This window comes from Schistocerca nitens, chromosome 1, assembly GCF_023898315.1.
Source record: "Schistocerca nitens isolate TAMUIC-IGC-003100 chromosome 1, iqSchNite1.1, whole genome shotgun sequence".
Classification (NCBI taxonomy): domain Eukaryota; kingdom Metazoa; phylum Arthropoda; class Insecta; order Orthoptera; family Acrididae; genus Schistocerca; species Schistocerca nitens.
Genome location: NC_064614.1, coordinates 125,996,370 through 126,017,960, shown reverse-complemented (window position 1 = coordinate 126,017,960; position 21,591 = coordinate 125,996,370). Strand labels below are relative to the sequence as shown.

At 43.8% G+C, this 21,591-nt stretch overlaps 1 pseudogene; it reads left to right on the top strand.

Annotated features, from left to right (window-relative positions):
• Window positions 1–7,551: 7,551 nt before the first annotated feature.
• LOC126212943 (5S ribosomal RNA) lies at window positions 7,552–7,669 on the top strand (annotated as a pseudogene).
• Window positions 7,670–21,591: the final 13,922 nt, after the last annotated feature.

Genomic DNA, 21,591 nt, shown 5'->3' with positions numbered 1-21,591 from the left:
TAGATAAGATATCTGTATGGTGCGGAAAGTGGCAATTGACCCTGAATAAAGAAGAGTGTGAAGTTATTCACATGAGTACTAAAAGAAATCAGCTAAATTTCGATTACTGGATAAGTCACACAAATCTGAAGGCTGTAAATTCAACTGAATACTTAGGGATTACAATTACAAATATCCTGAATTGGAACAATCACATAGATAATATTGTGGGTAGAGCAAACCAAAGACTGCGATTCATCGGCAGAACACTTAGAAGATGCAATAGGTCTACTAAATAGACTGCTTACACCACGCTTGTCCGCCCTATTCCGCATCAGGTGCGGCTGATGGATGACATCGAAAAAGTACAAAGAAGGGCAGCTTGTATTATCGCGAAATAAGGGAGATAGTGTCACAGACATGATACGTGAATTGAAACAAAGGCGTTTTTCGTTGCGACGAGATCTTCTCATGAAATTTCAATCACCAGTTTTCTCCTCCGATTGCGAAAACATTCTGTTGGCACCCAACTACATAGGGAGAAATGATCATCACGATAAAATAAGAGAAATCAGGGCCTACACAGAAAAATTTAAGTGCTTGTTTTTCAAAATGGTTCAAATGGCTCTGAGCACTATGGGACTCAACATCTGAGGTCATCAGTCCCCTAGAACTTAGAACTACTTAAACCTAACTAACCTAAGGACATCACACACATCCATGCCCGAGGCAGGATTCGAACCTGCCACCGTAGCAGTCACGCGGTTCCGGACTGAAGTGCCTACAACCGCAAGGCCTCCACGGCCGGCGCTTGTTTTTCCCGCGTGCCGTTCGAGAGTGGAACGGTAGAGAGACAACTTGAGGGTGATTCATTGAACCCTCTGCGGGACACTTTATTGTGAATAGCAGAGTAATCACGTAGATGTAGACATGTTAAAATGCTTCCGATGTGATTGTGGCCGTACCACGGGAACTAACAGACTTTTAACGCGGAATGGTAGTTGGAGCTACACGCAAAGGACATTCCACTTCGTAAATCGTTAGGGAATTCAATATTTCGCGATCCACAGTGTCAAGAGTGTGCCGAGAATACCACATTTCAAGCGTTACCTCTCACCACGGAAAACGCAGTGGCCGAAAGCCTTTACTTAACGACCGAGAGCAGCGGGGTTTGCGTAGAGTTTTTAGTGCTAACAACAAGCAACACTGCGTAAAATAGCGCATAAATCAATGTTAGACGTACGACGAACACATCCGTTATGAGAGTCGGCGAAATAAGGCATTAAGGGGAGGTTTAGTATCTTTTGCTTCAAAAAATCGATTTTTTAAAAAAATTGCATTTTTGGAGCCATAAAATTTTTTAGAACACACCCCTGAGACGATTTTCCCGAATACGGAACGTACCTGTTTGTTATTCGCGGTTGAACAAAAAATGCACCTGCCTGAAATCGGCCTTTTTCACGCACCTGTTTTTTTCTTTCGGAGGACGAGTTATTGTACCACTGCTTGGGAGGAAACACACAAAATTAAAATGAAAGTTTGAACGTGTGTGTCTGGAAGTTAGCCCCCAAGCATTTGCATTCTGGTGCGAAGACTGTGGAGATTGCGACTTTCCTGGCAGTGAGCAGCTTCAACGAAGGGTATTCAGCAATTCTCAAGACCTGACAACGATGGACGCCATCCTGGGACTCTATTCGACGCAGTTCGCCAAGCATTCGGACGACCACCGGATTCAAGCGGCCGAAAACCACTTCTCACCGGCCGTACGAGCGGCTCTGGAGCAGCGCAGGATGGCCCAGATCGAGCGGAACGCCCTCTTTGGGGAAGAGGAAGGACTAGTTTATGGACCCGGAACAGCAGATTGAACGTAAGTTGCATAATATTGCATTTATATGTAGTCAAAACTTCAAACGCGTTTTTCTCTAAATGATTTTTTCTTTTTTTAGCTCACAGTATGGTAACTTCAAATCTACTGAACCGATTGGCATGATTCTTTGTTTCCGACGAAGCTAACTAAATTGTCTAGGAGCTGTACCACTTTTATTCCGATCCATCAGCTATAAATATTTTTACTTGGCCGACGAAGTCGAAAAAGCGATGAAAAAACCGTATTTTTTTTCAAATGACCGCAATTTTGTTTCCTACGGTCCAAATAACTTAAGCGAGATACAACTCCTAAAGAATCTTATATACTTCGCTAACGCCGGCCGAAGTGGCCGCGCGGTTCTGGCGCTGCAGTCTGGAACCGCGAGACCGCTACGGTCGCAGGTTCGAATGCTGCCTCGGGCATGGATGTGTGCGATGTCCTTAGGTTAGTTAGGTTTAACTAGTTCTAAGTTCTAGGGGACTAATGACCTCAGCAGTTGAGTCCCATAGTGCTCAGAGCCATTTGAACTTCGCTAACGTCGACTCAATTTTGATTTCAGACGAGCCGGCTGACCTGTGACATACCGCGCGTGGAAGTCTACATCGAAATTTTGTTTCGTTCAGTTTGTAGAGGAAATATCAATAAACATTTTGACCGAATTTGACGTTAATATATATCCGAAGGTGGCAGAGGTAAAATATAGGGAGCGAAAGGGTAGCCTCTCCCCGATGTTATTCAATATGTATATTGAGCAAGCAGTAAAGGAAACAAAAGAAAAATTCGGAGTAGGTATTAAAATCCATGGAGAAGAAATAAAAACTTTGAGGTTCGCCGATGACATTGTAATTCTGTCAGAGACAGCAAAGGACTTGGGAGAGCAGTTGAATGGAATGGATAGTGTCTTGAAAGGAGGATATAAGATGAACATCAACAAAAGCAAAACGAGAATAATGGAAGGTAATCGAATTAAGTCGGGTGATGCTGGGGGTATTAGATTAGGAAATGAGACACTTAAAGTAGTAAAGGAGTTTTGCTATTTGGGGAGCAAAATAACTGATGATGGTCGAAGTAGAGAAGATATATAATGTAGACTGACAATGGGAAGGAAAGCGTTTCTGAAAAAGAGAAATTTGTTAACATCGAGTATAGATTTAAATGTCAGGAAGTCGTTTCTGAAAGTATTTGTATGGAGTGTAGCCATATGTGGAAGTGAAACATGGAAGATAAATAGTTTAGACAAGAAGAGAATAGAAGCTTTCGAAATGTGGTGCTACAGAAGAATGCTGAAGATTAGATGGGTAGATCACATAACTAATGAGGAGGTATTGAATAGAATTGGGGAGAAGAGGAGTTTGTGGCACAACTTGACTAGAAGAAGGGATCGGTTGGTAGGACATGTTCTGAGGCATCAAAGGATCACAAATTTAGCATTGGAGGGCAGCGTGAAGGGTAAAAATCGTAGAGGGAGACCAAGAGATCAATACACTAAGCAGATTCAGAAGGATGTAGGTTGCAGTAGGTACTGGGAGATGAAGAAGCTTGCACAGGATAGAGTAGCATGGAGAGCTGCATCAAACCAGTCTCAGGACTGAAGACCACAACAACATCTATAACACATCCCGAGAACAAAATTCTCAAAGAACAGACTTATGGCAGCAGATGACCGGCGCGAGTGCCTTTGCTAAAGCACGATACAGCTTGCAGCGCCTCTCCTTGGCTAGTGACCATATCGGTTGGACTCTAGGCGACTGGAGAACAATTGCCTGTTCAGATGAAACCCGATTTCAGTTGGTAAGAGCTGATGGTAGTGTTCGAGTGTGGCGGAGACTCCATGAGATCACGGACCCAAGTTGCCAACAAGGCACTGTGCAAGCTTGTGTTGTGATGTGGGCTGTGTTTACACTCTGACTAAGTCCTCTGGTCCAATGAATCGATCATTGACTGGCAATGGTTGTACTCAGCTACTTGGAGACCATTTGCAGCCATTCAGTGAGGGAATTTTTATGGGTGACAATGAGCCATGTGACCAGGACTTAATTGTTCGCGACTGGTTTGAATAACATTCTAAACAACTTGAGCGAATGACTTGGCCGTTCAGACTGCCCGACATGAATTCCATTGAGGGAGATAATCGAGAGGTCAGTTCGTGGACACAATCCTGCACCGGCAACACTTTTGCAATCACGGATGGCTATAGGGGAAGCATCAATATTGGTACAGGGAACTACCAGCGACTTGTTGAATCCATGCCAGGTCGAGTTGCTGCACTTCACCGGGCAGAAGGAGATCCGACACGACAATGGGAGATATCCCATCAGTTTTCTCACCTCACTGTAAACGAGTATCAAAGGACACCAAAACGCAATTCTAATCTGACTAATCGCCATGACTGCATCTGTTCATTCGCTACGTATTCACTGTATGCTGCAAAAAGTCCAGGAGAAAGTGTTAATACACTACTGGCCATTAAAATTGCTACACCACGAAGATGACGTGCTACAGACGCGAAATTTAACCTACAGGAAGAGAAGATGCTATGATATGCAAATGATTAGTTTTTCAGAGCATTCACACAAGGTTGGCGCCGGTGGTGACACCTAAAACGTGTTGGCATGAGGAAAGTTTCCAACCGATTTCTCGTACACAAACAGCAGTTGACTGGCGTTGCCTTGGTGAAACGTTGTTGTGATGCCTCGTGCAAGGAGGAGAAATGCGTACCATCACGTTTCCGACTTTCATAAAGGTCGGATTGTAGCCTATCGCGATTGCGGTTTATCGTATCGCGACATTGCTGCTCGCGTTGTCAAGATCCAATGGCTGTTAGCAGAATATGGAATCAGTGGGTTCAGGAGGGTAACACGGAACGCCGTGCTGGATCCCAACGGCCTCGTATCACTAGCAGTCGAGATGACAGGCATCTTATCCGCATGGCTGTAACGGATCGTGCAGCTACATCTCGATCCCTGAGTCAACAGATCGGGACGTTTGCAAGACAACAACCATCTGCACGAACAGTTCGACGATGTTTGCAGCAGCATGGACTATCAGCTCGGAGACCATGGCTGTGGTAACCCTTGACGCTGCATCACAGACATGAGCGCCTGTGATGGTGTACTCAACGACGAACCTGTGTGCACGAATGGCAAAACGTCATTTTTTCGGATGAATCCAGGTTCTGTTTACAGCATCATGATGGTTGCATCTGTGTTTGGCGACATCGCGGTGAACGCACATTGGAAGTGTGTATTCGTCATCGCCATACTGGCGTATCACCCGGCGTGATGCTATGGGGTGCCATTGGTTACACGTCTCGGTCGCCTCTTGTTCGCATTGACGGCACTTTGAACGGTGGATGTTACATTTCAGATGTGTTACGACCCGTGGCTCTACCCTTCATTCGATCCCTGCGAAACCCTACATTTCAGCACGATAATGCACGACCACATGTTGCAGGTCCTGTACGGGCCTTTCTGGATACAGAAAATGTTCGACTGCTGCCCTGGCCAACACATTATCCAGATCTCTTACCAATTGAAAACGTCTGGTCAATGGTGGCCGAGCAACTGGCTCCTCACAATACGCCAGTCACTACTCTTGATGAACTGTGTTATCGTGTTGAAGCTGCATGGGCAGCTGTACCTGTACACGCCATCCAAGCTCTGTTTGACTCAATGCCCAGGCGTATCAAGGCCGTTATTACAGCCAGAGGTGGTTGTTCTGGGTACTGATTTCTCAGGATCTACGCACGCAAATTGCGTGAAAATGTAACCACATGTCAGTTCTAGTATAATATATTTGTCCTGTGAATACCCGTTTATCATCTGCATTTCTTCTTGGTGTAGCAATTGTAATGGCCAGTAGTGTATGTTGACTTTTCAAACAGTCACCGTAACTGATAAAATAATTTGAGACTACTTATCTGTCTGTGGATCGATTGAATGGTGGCAACAACAGAAATTCAGAATCCGATGGTCTGGTTTTGCGAAAGACAGGAATCTATAAAATTCGGCACCAGTGTTGGGAAACTAGTATAGCTGAAATACGTACATCAATGGCCCTTTTCTCCTAATTAATTTTTAATGTCGCTGCTTGGTCAGATTTGTATATGCAGAGCAAGGGGGCCCTCTCCCAGCTTCGAATGCCGTGCTCCAGCTCGTGATTGGCTTGTGCTAAAGTGGGAGTGGCCTAAGATGTAAATGTGCTATGCTACTGAGCTGGCGAGAAAAGCTGAGAGAAAGAGAAGAGGACACTCCTGTAGTGGCGCTTCGCTAGTAAAGAACTTCAGGTCTTTACCTAAATGGTGAGACTTGTATCTTTTGCGAGTATGCCCCTTAGAGCCTGTACCAGTCACCATCTGAACCGACAGAGGTACTGCTTCTAGCATCACGCACACAACGAGTAATGCGTGGGTGTGTTTATTTGTTCTGAGTCGGCCGTCTAAACATATTTCGTCACGCATAGTCGTGGCACGGAGTCAGATTGGTTTGGGAAACCAGCAAACAGGTCCACCTGCCCACTGGAATCCACCGGAGTTTCAGAGGCTCCTAGGGAAGTGCCTGCGTTCCGAAGTAGGCGAACGTAAGACAGCAGCGTACTTGCATTTTTTTCGGGCTCGCGCCATTAATAACAGATTGCTGCCGTCCACGACTCCAGTCGTCGAGCGCATCACGGTGTGCTGCACTGACCTGCAGAAGGGTAAAGTATTCTCTGCTACGGCGCAGGGGTCCAGAATAAGCGTCTCTGCACCCTGTTCTTTGGAACCATATTTTTCTTCATCGAATAGTAGAAATGGAAATGATCGTATGGCGTTGTTGGGCGGGAGGTCCCATTCGGGGGAGTCCGGCCACCGTATTGCATGGTATAGTATAGATGCTTGACTGTAGCGTAGTTTTTTTTTTTTTTTTGGGCCATACCACTGATTCACATGTATGAAGTCAGGTAAAGCGATTAGTTCTGCTTAGTGTCTTCTGTTTATCCCCACCTGATCACTTTGTTCACCATAGACCGCATATCAGTTAAAGCGTTTGTCAAATAAAATGTTTGTGTGATGTTTCTTTAGCTATCATTTTTTGCCTTGTTGTTAAGAATGAATAAATCTATTTTTATTTAGACCACAACTCTTACCAGTGTTCTGATTAACATTACCTTTACCATTTTTGTTAAAGTCCTGATTGGAATTGAAAGTAGGAAGCTTGCACACTTGGTCCCAGAAACACATAAAAATATAATAACAACAATTATCCAGTCGTACTAGTGTGGCCATGTTATCGGTGGTTTCTTCATCTACACCTATACTCTGCAAACCACTGTGAAGTGTGTGGCAGAGGGTACGTCCCATTGTACCAGTTATTAGGGTTTCTTGCCGTTCCATTCGCGTGTGGAGCACAGGGAGAATGATTGTTCGAATGCCTGTGTGCGTGCTATAGTTATTCTAATCTTGTTCTCACGATCCTTATGCGAGCGATACGCACGGGGCTGTAGTTGTTTCCCCTGATTGTAAGGCAAATTATGGAATTGATTATCTCCTCGAAAATATCCCATCCGGGTATTTCCGATGAGCAGAGATTGCTTTGTCGCTTTAGAGAGATTGATGGACCGTGTGCTGCTCCGTACAAACTGTAGAAAAACAAGAGCAGAGACCCTCATGACTCAGTTCTTAACATAAACTTTACAGTGTCTGTAATAATACAAAAGGAAGGGTTCTAGTCAACGGCCTTGCCGCAGTGGTAACACCGGTTCCCATCAGATCACCGAAGTTCAGCGCTGCCGGGCTGGGCTAGCACTTGGGTGGGTGACCATCCGTTCTGCCGAGCGCTGTTGGCAAGCGGGGTGCACTCAGCCCTTGTGAGGCAAACTGGGGAGCTACTTGATTGAGAAGTAGCGGCTCCGGTCTCGGAAACTGACCTACGGCCGGGAAAGCGGTGTACTGACCACATGCCCCTCCACATCCGCATCCAGTGACGCCTGGGGGCTGAGGACGACACGGTGGCCGGGGGTACCGTTGGGCCTTCATGGCCTGTTCGGGAGGAGGAAGGGTTCTACATCTGCATAGCTATTCTATAATTCATACTTAAACGTTTGGCAGAGGCTGCACAGAACTATTTTCAGACTATTTCTCGACCATTACACTCGCGAAAAGCACGTGGGAAAAATGAACACCTAAATATTCCCGTTCAAGTTCTGATTTTTTTCTTATTTGATTAAGAGGGCCAATCTTCCCTATGTTCCTAGCCAACAACATATTTTCGCATTCGTCGGAGAAAGTTGATGATTGAAATGTCTAGAAATAATCCCGCCACAACGAAGAAAGCCGTCTTACATCTACATACATACTCCGCAAGCCAACATATGGTATACGCCGGAGGGGACTGCACCACTACTAGTAATTTCCTTTTCTGTTACGCTCGCAAACAGAGCGAAGGACAGGCGACCACCTACGTACCTAATTCCTCTTGTCTTATCTTTGTGGTTCTTGCACGAAATGTACTTTGGCAGCAGGTGAATCGTTCTGTAGTCAGGTTCAAACCCACTTCTCTAAATTTTGTCAATAATGTTCCTCAAAAAGAACGTCGTCTTCCCTTTAAGGACTGTTACCTGAGTTCCCGAAGCATCTCTGTAGCACTTGCGTGTTTTTCGACCACCCTACCGGAAACAAATCTAGCAGCCCGCCTCTGAATTGCTTTGGTGTCCTCCTTTAATCTGACCTGGTACGGATCCAAAAGACTCGATCAATATTCAAGAATGGGTCGCACCAGTGTCCCATATGCGGTCTCCTTTACAGATGAACCACACTTTCCTAAAATTCTCTCAGTAATCCGAAATCGACATTTCGCCTTCCATGCCGCTTTGCAACGTTATGCTTAGATATTTAACCGACTTGTGTATGTCGAGCAGGACACAACTAACACCGTCTTCGAACATAATGTGATTGTTTTTCCTGCTCATCCGATTTAACTTACATTTTAGTACATTTAGAGCAAGCTGCCATTCATCACACCAACTAGAAATTTTGTATACTCCTAAAGTCACCCACCGACGACACCTTCTCATACACCACAGCGTCATCAGAAAATAACCGTAGATTGCTGCTCACACTGTCTGTAAAATCATTTGTGTGTATTTAGAATAAAAGCAACCCTATCATGCTTCTCTAGGCCACTTCTGAGAATACCAATGTTCCTCATTAACTGGGTTCTGTTACTTAAGAAGTCTTAGAGCCAATCACAGAGTTGAGAACCTACTCCGTATGCTCGTACCTTCGTTAACAGTCTGCTGTGGGATACAGTCACATACGTTTTGGAAATCTAGAAGTAAGGATTCTTCCTCTTTGCCTTCATCCATGGTTCGCACGACATCATGCGGGAAAAAGGCAAGCTGAATTTCGCACGAGCGAAGCTCTTTCGCCTCACGGTAATTTATTATACACTACTGGCCATTAAAATTGCTACACCAAGAAGAAATGCAGATGATAAACAGGTATTCATTGGAGAAATATATTATACTAGAACTGACATGTGATTACATTTTCGCGCAATTTGGGTGCATAGATCCAGAGAAATAAGTACCCAGAACAACCACCTCTGGCCGTAATAACGGCCTTGATACGCCTGGGCATTGAGTTAAACAGAGCTTGGATGGCGTGTACAGGTACAGCTGCCCATGCAGCTTCAACACGATACCACAGTTCATCAAGAGTAGTGACTGGCGTATTGTGACGAACCAGTTGCTTGGCCACCATTGACCAGACGTTTTCAGTTGGTGAGAGATCTGGAGAATGTGTTGGCCAGGGCAGCAGTCGAACATTTTCTGTATTCAGGAAGGCCCGTACAGGACCTGCAACGTGCGGTCATGCATTATCCTGCTGGAATGTAGGGTTTTGCAGGGATCGAATGAAGGGTACAGCCACGGGTCGTAACACATTTGAAATGTAACGTCCACCGTTCAAAGTGCCGTCAATGCGAACAAGAGGTGACCGAGACGTGTAACCAATGGCACACTATACCATCACGCTGGGTGATACGCCAGTATGGCGATGACGAATACACGCTTCCAATGTGCGTTCACCGCGATATCGCCAAACACGAATGCGACCATCGTGATGCTGTAAACAGAACCTGGATTCATCCGAAAAAATGACGTTTTGCCATTCGTGCACCCAAGTTCGTCCTTGAGTACACCATCGCAGCCACTCCTGTATGTGATGCAGCGTCAAGGGTAACCGCAACCATGGTCTCCGAGCTGATAGTCCATGCTGCTGCAAACGTCGTCGAACTGTTCGTGAACATGGTTGCTGTCTTGCAAACGTCCCCATCTGCTGACTCAGGGATCGAGACGTGGCTGCACGATCCGTTACAGCCATGCGGATAAGATGCCTGTCATCTCGACTGCTAGTGATACGAGGCCGTTGGGATCCAGCACGGTGCTCCGTATTGCCCTCCTGAACCCACCGATTCCATATTCTGCTAACAGTCATTGGATCTCGACCAACACGAGCAGCAGTTTCGCTATACGATAAACCGCAATCGCTATAGGCTACAATCCGACCTTTATGAAAGTCGGAAACGGGATGGTAAGCATTTCTCCTCCTCACACGAGGCATCACAACAACGTTTCTCCAGGCAACGCCGGTCAACTGCTGTTTGCGTATGAGAAATCAGTTGGAAACTTTCCTCATGTCAGCACGTTGTAGGTGTCGCCACCGGCGCCAACCTCTTGTGAATGCTCTGAAAAGCTAATCATTTGCATATCACAGCATCTTCTTGTAGGTTAAATTTCGCGTCTGTAGCAAGTCATCTTCGTGGTGTAGCAATTTTAATGGCCGGTAGTGTATTCTAACTGAGTAAATGGTCAAGGATTCTGGAGCAAGCCGATAGTAAGGTTAGTGGTCTATAATTTGTGTGTCTGTTCTTTCGCCGTTCTTATATGCAGGAGCCACTTGCAGTTTTTTCCAGTCGCTTGGGACTTCGCGGTGGGCGAGAGATTCGCGATAAAAGCAAGCTTACGTACTTACTTATAGGGGCCACACAAAGCAGCCGTTCCTTAGCCTCACACATTCTACTCTTCCACACCTTCCTATCAGCTGCAGCTTCATCTCCCAGACCCAGATCTGCATGTCTCCCATCGTATTATCTTTCCCTCTTGTTCTCGGCCGTCCTATGGTCTCGTTCCTTCGGCTTCTACATCTACATCTACATCTACATCTACATCCACATCCATACTCCGCAAGCCACCTGACGGTGTGTGGCGGAGGGTACTTTGAGTACCTCTATCTGTTCTCCCTTCTATTCCAGTCTCGTATTGTTCGTGGAAAGAAGGATTGTCGGTATGCTTCTGTGTGGGCTCTAATCTCTGATTTTATCCTCATGGTCTCTTCGCGAGATATACGTGGGAGGGAGCGATATACTGCTTGACTCTTCGGTGAAGGTATGTTCTCGAAACTTCAACAAAAGCCCGTACCGAGCTACTGAGCGTCTCTCCTGCAGAGTCTTCCACTGCAGTTTATCTATCATTTCCGTAACGCTTTCGCGATTACTAAATGATTCTGTAACGAAGCGCGCTGCTCTCCGTTGGATCTTCTCTATCTCTTCCATCAACCCTATCTGGTACGGATCCCACACTGCTGAGCAGTATTCAAGCAGTGGGCGAACAAGCATACTGTAACCTACTTCCTTTGTTCTCGGATTGCATTTCCTTAGGATTTTTCCAATGAATCTCAGTCTGGCATCTGCCTTTATTACCGTGTTCTCCCCTCTCCTCTGCACATGTCAGTACTACCTGAATCTTTTAGTTTTCACACTCGCTACTATGTCAGGTAGTGTGTCTAACTGTCAGAGGTGTCTGTTTTCCCTTATTCTCTGCTATTCATTTTCTTTTACTAGTCCATACATGTTTTTCTGTACTTTATTTTCAAAAGTGATGGGTTTTCTACTGTTTTCATTTTCTTTTTTGTCAGAATCGAGCCCCGTCCGTTCACCTACTGCGATCATGGTTATTCTAGCGCGAATATCCAGAGTCCACAATGACCCACCTCGACACGTAAGTTGTCACAACAATTGAAAGTTTAGCACAGGGTCTGTCAACGTGTTTTACACCATCTACATATAGGGAAGAACCCATAGAAAATGACAAGTGTCCAAGAACTGAAGGAGGAAGGTAAGGCAAAACTTATGAATCACTGTACGGAGCTAAGTCAAATAATTGAGAGGGGAATGTTGGATCCGTCATTGTATTTCATGAATGATGAAGCCTGGTTCCATATGACAGGACGTGGAAGGAGGGTTGCCAACTTTAACTGGAGCCAAAACCGAACAACTCAAGAATGTGTTATCATTATTATTATCATTATTATTACAATGTTATTATTATTATAATTATTCACAACTCATTGCACAATACATACATTATATCTGCTACAACAGGAAGCATGAATTTATTTATCACGATATCCACTGTTAAACCTGCGAATCCAGCCATTTCTGCAAGCCTCTACTTTCTTTACTGGTTATATTTTGAAGTTATACTTCTTTTCCGACTTCACAGCTTTAACAAGTACTTTCCCGTTGTCAGATTTGGCAAATTTAGGAAATTCAGCACATTTCATACCGCAGTTAAAATTCACAAGTAGTTCAGCTTTCACTCTTTACACTTTCAGACTGTTTCTTTCATTGCTCCAGATATTTAGCACCACACTGAAAATCTGCTCTACAAACGAATTGAACGGTTGTTGCTAGCACATGTTGAACAAATTATGTGCATTGCATCTCTTAAAAAAGTCACCAATTCGTTTGAAATGTTTGACTCTGGTAAGTCCTCAATGAATGGCAAGAGATCATTCAGTGCACATATTTCAAAAAACAGTTCGTTAGCGTTGATATTTATGTTGAAATAATCTGGAAGTTTCATTATGTTCTCCATTTTAAGCGGCTCTTCAAGATTTAACTGAGAGCTAAGCTTGAAAATTGAATCTTCACTGAAATTAAACCATTTTTCTAGATATTCCAGAATCCTGGTATGGAATTACTGGCCTTCCCTGACAAATTTTGCTTGTTCATACTGCGGACATTTTTTCAGCTCTTGTAATACCTTGAAATGGAAGAAATTATTTCTTTGTCTATTACTAATTTCTGTAGTCAACTTCAGGAATACAAAATATATTTCAGTTATCTGTGTATAATCACTTTCTTTATGGTAGTATTATATAAATGCATAACATTGTGGACAAAGTAACTGTAAATCTCTGGGAGTGTTACTTCCTCGTCCACTTTACTGCCGTTTTCATGGGCTACGAATGTCCAAGTAAGTCTGGCAGTATTGTCTTCACCCTGGCTTAGGTAATAGGACTTCAACAACGCCCATTTCTAGAGCAATCATCTACAGCAGAATAAAAGAGTAAAAAAGTGTGTAGGGACATGCTGGAGTAGTGTGGAGTGCTGTGGCTGCAGCAACTCAAGAAAGTTCTTCAGCTCACTCACTTTCTTCGCACTTGAAGGAAACTCATTGAATACGTGAACCACTAACGATTCAACGTCGTGTGACAGTAGTTTTAGTCCATATTTCGCAGTATTGTGCAGTATATGCATGTGACAATTTCCTGCAATAATATGCGGAATTTGAAACATTTTTTTCAACTGCTCGAAAACAGATTGGTTTTCCACGTAATTGGCGGAATAGTTGTCGGCGCTATAAGCAACTATTTGCGATTTTGAAAGACAAGTGTTCATGATGCCCTCTTTAAGCTTTTAGGCTATAGAAGTTGACGTTTCGTCAGCGTCTTCGTAAAAATCTATAACAGCTTAAGTCGTTCACATTTCTTGGTCGAAGTACCGGATAGCAACTGGAAATAATTTAACATTTCCTTTATTTGGGTTATCACGTGCAATCGAGAATGGAGTTGCATCAAATTTTTTCAGAATTTGTTGCAGAGAATGTGGAGCCAATACATTCTCTCCTACAACTTCAGCTTCCGTCCGCCCACGGAGAATTTTGGATGGTAGTTTCGAATCTTGAAACAAAAAGTGAGAGAGGAGAGCATTTGTACAGTCTTGTGAAAGGTAAATATTATGGTGTTTCACTTTATGATATATCAACGCTAGTTCCGTTGCTGACACTTCCTCTTCCTGACTAGTTCCCGCTGGCACGAAATACCTTTGACCAGTGGAGTTTCTGAACACTTCCCGCACCTTATGAATATGTCTCGATAGTGGCATGATGCTTTACCTCTTTCACTGAGTCGTATTTCACGATAAAACTTACACGGCCTGTTTTACAATATCCAGTACATTCATCTTGTTTCGAAAGCCACAGCGAAAAGTCTGTTTCTTGTATCCATTTGTCATTGATTTTACATCACGGCGCTGTTTTTTAGCCTACTGCATTTAAGAAGCTCAATATAATAAGATGTTATATACTATGTACACGTATCACTCAGTCACTATAATATCGTTCTTAAACACTTCAATTTTATACGAAACGCATGCCGTGTGCGGTTCGCCTAGTAGAGCTACGACAAAATACTTCATCAATAAGCCGCGCGGAACAATGGGTAATTTGGCGCGTTCATTTGTTCGAAAGCGGGATTTCTTTTAAAATTAGTAGATCTTTATTGCAAGCATCGATAATAAAATGAAAATGCGACATTGTCACGGCTTGCTTCGTTTGTCGTTTTTTGCCACTCTATAATATAACTGTGCAGAAGAACAAATAGACATAAACTGATTTTGTAACTCTGCTTTATTGTCCACGTGCAGGTGACATTCAACTGTCATAAGAAAATACAAGCTATTATCTGCCTGTCTTTCCTAGTTCGTTCTTATTGGTGCGTTCTTCAAATGACTTGGTCCTAGGCGCTTCAGTCGGGAACCGCGCTGCTGTAACGGTCGCAGGTTCGAAACCTGCCTCGGGCATGGATGTGTGTGATGTGCTAGGTTTAAGCAGTTCTAAGACTAGGGGCTGATGACCTGAGATGTTAAGTCCCATAGTGCTTAGAGTCATTCCTCTTTGATCTCCTTGACATGGCTTGTCGAACAAATGAACGCGCCAACTTATATTAAAATACATTGGAATTCGTTGTGACAAATCCACAATGCTTCCAACTTGTGACACAATCTGATACAAAATATTGAAACCAACGAATAAACAGAATGAAAAGTTAACTGACTCCATTATTATTTTTTGGCTTCTGTAAAAAAATATTAAAAATAAAATTAGTAAATATGAATTTAGCCTAATTTAAGAGGACCGGAAAACTGGACGTTCGACATCCGGTCGGGACGTTCACCATAGTTTTTACTTAAAAACCGGACTGTTCGGTCTAAAGCCGGGCAGTTGGCAACCCTAATGTGAAGTTACAGAACATCAAATACTGGTCAACAAACAATCCATTTGCAATTAATAAGAAACCTCTTCACGGTGTAATATTGGAGTGTGGGTCCAATATTTTTTGAAACAACAGTAAACACTGCTGTGTATATGCGAATCTTTGAGGAATTTTACTCACCGTCTACCCCCCATGACCATACGTATACTGTCGTTCAACAGGATGGAGCGACCTGTCATACCTCACGCTAGTCAATCTCACGAATTCATGAAAGATTCAAAGAAGAAAGGACTGTCAGCAAAGCATTGTGGCCGTCGCGTTCGCCGGACCCAACCGCTTGTGACTTTTACCTGTGGGGCAGTCTAAAGGGAAAACTGTACGCAAATAACCCAATAACGTTAGAAGACCTAAAAGACAATATTCGTAATGAAATTTTGAATACTGATGGGACAGAGTTGTGGAAAGAGTATGTTAACATGTTAATTGCGCGCGAAAGTGCATTCAAGTTCAAGGAAGGTCATTTTCAGCACCTAATGTAAGGTAACAGACAATATAAATTCAGTAAATATAAACCTTTGCATTGTTTTCCTGTTGTTATTGTGGTATTCAGTCCATAGACTGGTTTGATGCGGCTCTCCATGCTATTATATCCTGTGCAAGCTTCTTCCTCTCCCAGTACCTACTGCAACCTACATCCTTCTGAATCTGCTTAGTGTACTCTTGGTCTCCCTCTACGATTTTTACCCTCCACGCTGCCCTCCAATACTAAATTGGTGATCCCTTGATGCCTCAGAACATGTCCTACCAACCGATTCCTTCTTCTAGTCAAGGTGTGCCACAAATTTCTCTTCTCCCTAGTTATATTCAATACCTCTTCATTAGTTATGTGATCTACCCATCTAATCTTCAGCATTCTTCTGTAGCACCACAATTCGATAGCTTCTATTCTCTTCTTGTCCAAACTATTTATCGTCCACGTTTCACTTCCATACATGGCTACACTCCATACAAATACTTTCAGAAACGACTTCCTGATACTTAAATCTATACTCAATGTTAACAAATTTCTCTTCTTCAGAAACGCTTTCCTTGCCGTTGCCAGTCTACATTTTATATCCTCTCTACTTCGACGATCATCAGTTATTTTGCTCCGCAAATAGCAAAACTCATTTACTACTTCAAGCGTCTCATTTCCTAATCTAATACCCTCAGCATCACCCGATTTAATTCGACTACATTCCATTATCGTCGTTTTGCTTTTGTTGTTGTTCATCTTAAATCCTCCTTTCAAGACACTGTCCATTCCGTTCAGCTGCTCTTCCAGGTCCTTTGCTGTCTCTGACAGAATTACAATGACATCGGCGAACCTCAACGTTTTTATTTCTTCTCCATGGATTTTAAGTCCTACTCCAAGTTTTTCTTTTGTTTCCTTTACTGCTTGCTCAATATACAGATTGAATAGCACCAGGGAGAGGCTACAACCCTTCTCACTCCCTTCCCAACCACTGCTTCCCTTTCATGCTCCTCGACTCTTATAACTGCCATCTGGTTTCTGCACAAATTCTAAATAGCCTTTCGCTCCCTGTATTTTACCCCTGCCACCTTCTGAATTTGAAAGAGAATATTCCAGTCAACATTGTCAAAAGCTTTCTCTAAGTCGACAAATGCTAGAAACGTAGGTTTGTCTTTCCTTAATCTGTTTTCTAAGATAAGTCGTAGGGTCAATATTGCCACACGTGTTCCAACATTTCTACGGAATCCAAACTGATCTTACCCGAGGTCGGCTTCTACTAGTTTTTCCTTTCGTCTGTAAAAAATTCTCGCGTTAGTATTTTGCAGACGTGGCTTATTAAACTGATAGTTCGGTAATTTTCACACCTGTCAACATCTGCTTTCTTTGGGATTGGAATTATTATATTCGTCTTGAAGTCTGATGGTATTTCGCCTGTCTCATACATCTTGCTCACCAGATGGAAGAGTTTTGTCACGGCTGTCTCTCCCAAGGCTATCAGTAGTTCTAATGGAATGTTGTCTACTCCCGAGGCCTTGTTTCGACTTTGGTCTTTCAGTGCTCTGTTAAACTGTTCACGCAGCATCATATCTCCCATTTCATCTTCATCTACATCCTCTTCCATATCCATAATACAGGGTGATTCAAAAAGAATACCACAACTTTAAAAATGTGTATTTAATGAAAGAAACATAATATAACCTTCTGTTATACATCATTACAAAGAGTAATTAAAAAGGTTTTTTTTCACTCAAAAACAAGTTCAGAGATGTTCAATATGGCCCCCTCCAGACACACGAGCAATATCAACCCGATACTCCAACTCGTTCCACACTCTCTGTAGCATATCAGGCGTAACAGTTTGGATAGCTGCTGTTATTTCTCGTTTCAAATCATCAATGGTGGCTGGGAGAGGTGGCCGAAACACCATATCCTTAACATACCCCCATAAGAAAAAATCGCAGGGGGTAAGATCAGGGCTTCTTGGAGGCCAGTGATGAAGTGCTCTGTCACGGGCTGCCTGGCGGCCGATCCATCGCCTCGGGTAGTTGACGTTCAGGTAGTTACGGACACATAAGTGCCAATGTCGTGGCGCTCCACCCTGCTGAAATATGAATTGTTGTGCTTCTTGTTCGAGCTGAGGGAACAGCCAATTCTCTAACATCTCCAGATACTGTAGTCCAGTTACAGTAGCACCTTCGAAGAAAAATCACAGAAATCGATTCTTTTAATCTTATCAGCTGCAGACATTGCTTGAACCAATTTCAGACGATAAGGTTTCATAACTAACCTTTTTCGTAGGACTCTCCATACAGTTGATTGTGGAATTTGCAGCTCTCTGCTAGCTCTGCGAGTCGATTTTCCTGGGCTGCGAACAAATGCTTGCTGGATGCGTGCTACATTTTCATCACTCGTTCTCGGCCGTCCAGAACTTTTCCCTTTGCACAAACACCCATTCTCTGTAAACTGTTTATACCAACGTTTAATACACCACCTATCAGGAGGTTTAACACCATACTTCGTTCGAATTGCATGCTGAACAACTGTCGTCGATTCACTTCTGCCGTACTCAATAACACAAAAAGCTTATTGTTGAGCAGCCGCCATCTTAGCATCAACTGACGCTGACGCCTAGTCAACAGTGCCTCAAGTGAACAAATGTACAACTAAATGAAACTTTATAACTCCCTTAATTCGCCGACATATAGTGCTTAGCTCTGCCTTTTGTCGTTGCAGAGTTTGAAATTCCTAAAGTTGTGGTATTCTTTTTGAATCACCCTGTATTGTCCCCAAGTACATCGCCCTTGTATAGACCCTCTATATACTCCTTCCACCTTTCTGCTTTCCCTTCTTTGCTTAGAACTGGGTTTCCATCTGAGCTCTTGATATCCATACAAGTAGTTCTCTTTTCTCCAAAGGTCTCTTTAATTTTCCCGTAGGTAATATGTATCTTACCCCTAGTGAGATATTCCTCTACATCCTTACATTTGTCCTCTAGCCATCCCTGCTGAGACATTTTGCACTTCCTGTCGATCTCATTTTTGACACGTTTGTATTCCTTTTTGCCTGCTTCATTTACTGCATTTTTATATTTTCTCCTTTCATCAATTAAATTCAGTATATCTTCTGTTACGCAAGGAAATCTACTAGCCCTCGTCTTTTTACCGATTGATCCTATGCTGCCTTCACTATTTCATCCCTCAAAGCTACCCATTCTTCTTCTACTGTATTTCTTTCCCCATTGCTGTCAATGGTTCCCTAATGCTCTCCCTGAAACTCTCTACAACCTATGGTTCTTTCAGCTCATCCAGATCCCATCTCCTTAAATTCCCACCTTTTTGCAGTTTCTTCAGTTTTAATCTACAGTCATAACCAATAGATTGTGGTCAGAGTCCACATCTGCCCTTGGAGATGTCTTACAATTTAAAACCTGATTCCAAAATCTCTGTCTTACGATTATATAATCTATCTGAGACGTTCGAGAATCTCCAGGCCTCTTCCATGTATACAATCTTCTTTTTTGATTCTTGAACCAAGTGTTAGCTATGATTAAGTTATAATATTCTTCTCGGGTATGCAGCCGGATCATAACGTCTTCATGACACAATATTTCCCCTGTCCAACTGGCCGCCATCTTCAGGTGACAGCGCTCGTGCACAATCTCGCCGGAACTGACTTCCCAGCGCAAGCGGCAGCCCCTATATAGGCCACAGAAGACCCAAAACGCGTGCGCGAGAAGGTGCCGTAGCCGCCCTCTAGCGCAGTAAACATGCCGCGCCGCCAGTGGTGGAAAGAGGCGAAATCGAGATATCGCTGTCAAAAGTAAAAGAAATTTCAAAATTTTTATTCCGACGATTGAAACACAGACCGTTGTTTTTTAATGTCAGATAACACCGGGTCCCAAGTCTTACTTAAAAGATAACCCTTGTCTCTATTAATAAGATTGTCAGATAAACGAATCTCTATGGATTCTTTTAAAACACAGTCCCAATAGCGAGATGCAGGGGCAACCATTTGTGTCGCGTCACATAGCATTCTGTGTCCCTCGGTGAGACAGTGCTCCGCCACTGCGGATTTCTCAGATTGAAGCAGCCGTGTGTGCCGCTGATGCTCAACACATCGGTCCTGAATGGTCCGGATTGTCTGACCAATATAAGCCTTCCCACAGTGGCAAGCGATCTTGTACACACCGGGCGTCCTCAAACCCAAGTCATCCTTAACAGAGCCAAGAAGTGCTCTAATCTTGGCTGGCGGACGAAAAATACTTTTGGTATGATATCTTTTTAGAATTCTTCCTATCTTCGAGGAAATGCTCCCAGCAAAAGGCAAAAAAGCTACCGATTTGCAGGTATCTTCTGGTGGTTCAGGCGAAGGTCCAAACTGGAAAGCACGACGGATCTGTTTATCTGTATAGCCATTCTGCTTGAACACAACCTAAAGGTGGTCCAATTCTTGTGTCAAGCTTTCTCCATCTGAAATGGCATAAGCTCTTCTCGCCAACGTCCGCAGGATCCCCGTACGCTGGAACGATGGATGACAGCTAGAAGCATGCAGGTAACGGTCCGTGTGCGTAGGCTTTCGATAAACACTGTGTCCCAGTGCCCCATCATCCTTTCTGTACACCAGAACATCCAGAAACGGAGGCTTTCCATCACTTTCCACCTCCATGGTAAACTTGATGCTAGGATGCAGGGAATTAAAATGATCTAGGAGGCGGTCAAGAGCTTCTCTCCCATGAGGCCACACCATAAACGTGTCGTCAACGTACCTCCAGAAACAGGTTGGTTTTAAGGACGCCGTCTTCAGCGCCATGTCCTCCAAATCTTCCATAAAAAGGTTGGCGACTATTGGGGACAATGGGCTCCCCATAGCCACTCCGTCAGTCTGTTCAAAATATTTGTCATTGAATAAAAAGTACGTCGACGTCAGCACGTGGCGACAAAGCCTGGTTGTTTCCTCATCCAGTTTCTCACCAATTAATTGCAAGGATTCTTCCAGAGGAACCCCGGTAAAAAGCGACACAACATCAAAGCTCACAAGCAAATCGCAGGGACTAAGAGACAAGGACTTCAATCTCTGAATAAACACCATAGAATTGGGAATGTGATGTTCGCATTTACCGACGTGAGGGCCAAGAACAGATGCTAAATACTTGGCTAGATTGTAGGTAGGAGCACCCAAGTTACTCACGATCGGACGAAGCGGGACCCCTTTCTTATGAATCTTGGGTAGGCCGTATAGTCTCGGTGGCACGGCAGCACCAGGACGAAGTTTTTTGAGAACGTCGTCAGGTAAAGAACTCTTCTTCAGCAGTGAAAGCGTCTTCCGTTTTATCCGTTCAGTTGGGTCGTCCTGCAATGTTCTGTATGCTGAGTCCTCATGTAAGAGATCCATCTCTCCCAGATAGTCATCACGTGACAGAAGAACCGTTGCGTTGCCTTTGTCCGCTGGTAGAACTATCAGATCCTCGTCTTCTCTAATGGACCGGACGGCTGCCCTTTCGAGAGAGGAGATGTTCTCTGTGGAGGCGGCGCCCGCCGCCAGCCAAGATTAGAGCGCTCCTTGGCTCTGTTAAGGATGACTTGGGTTTGAGGAAGCCCGGTGTGTACAAGATCCCTTGCCACTGTGGGAAGGCTTATATTGGTCAGACAATCCGGACCATTCAGGACCGATGTGTTGAGCATCAGCGGCACACACGGCTGCTTCAACCTGAGAAATCCGCAGTGGCGGAGCACTGTCTCACCGAGGGACACAGAATGCTATATGACGCGACACAAATGGTTGCCCCTGCATCTCGCTATTGGGACTGTGTTTTAAAAGAATCCATAGAGATTCGTTCATCTGACAATCTTATTAATAGAGACAAGGGTTATCTTTTAAGTAAGACTTGGGACCCGGTGTTATCTGACATTAAAAAAC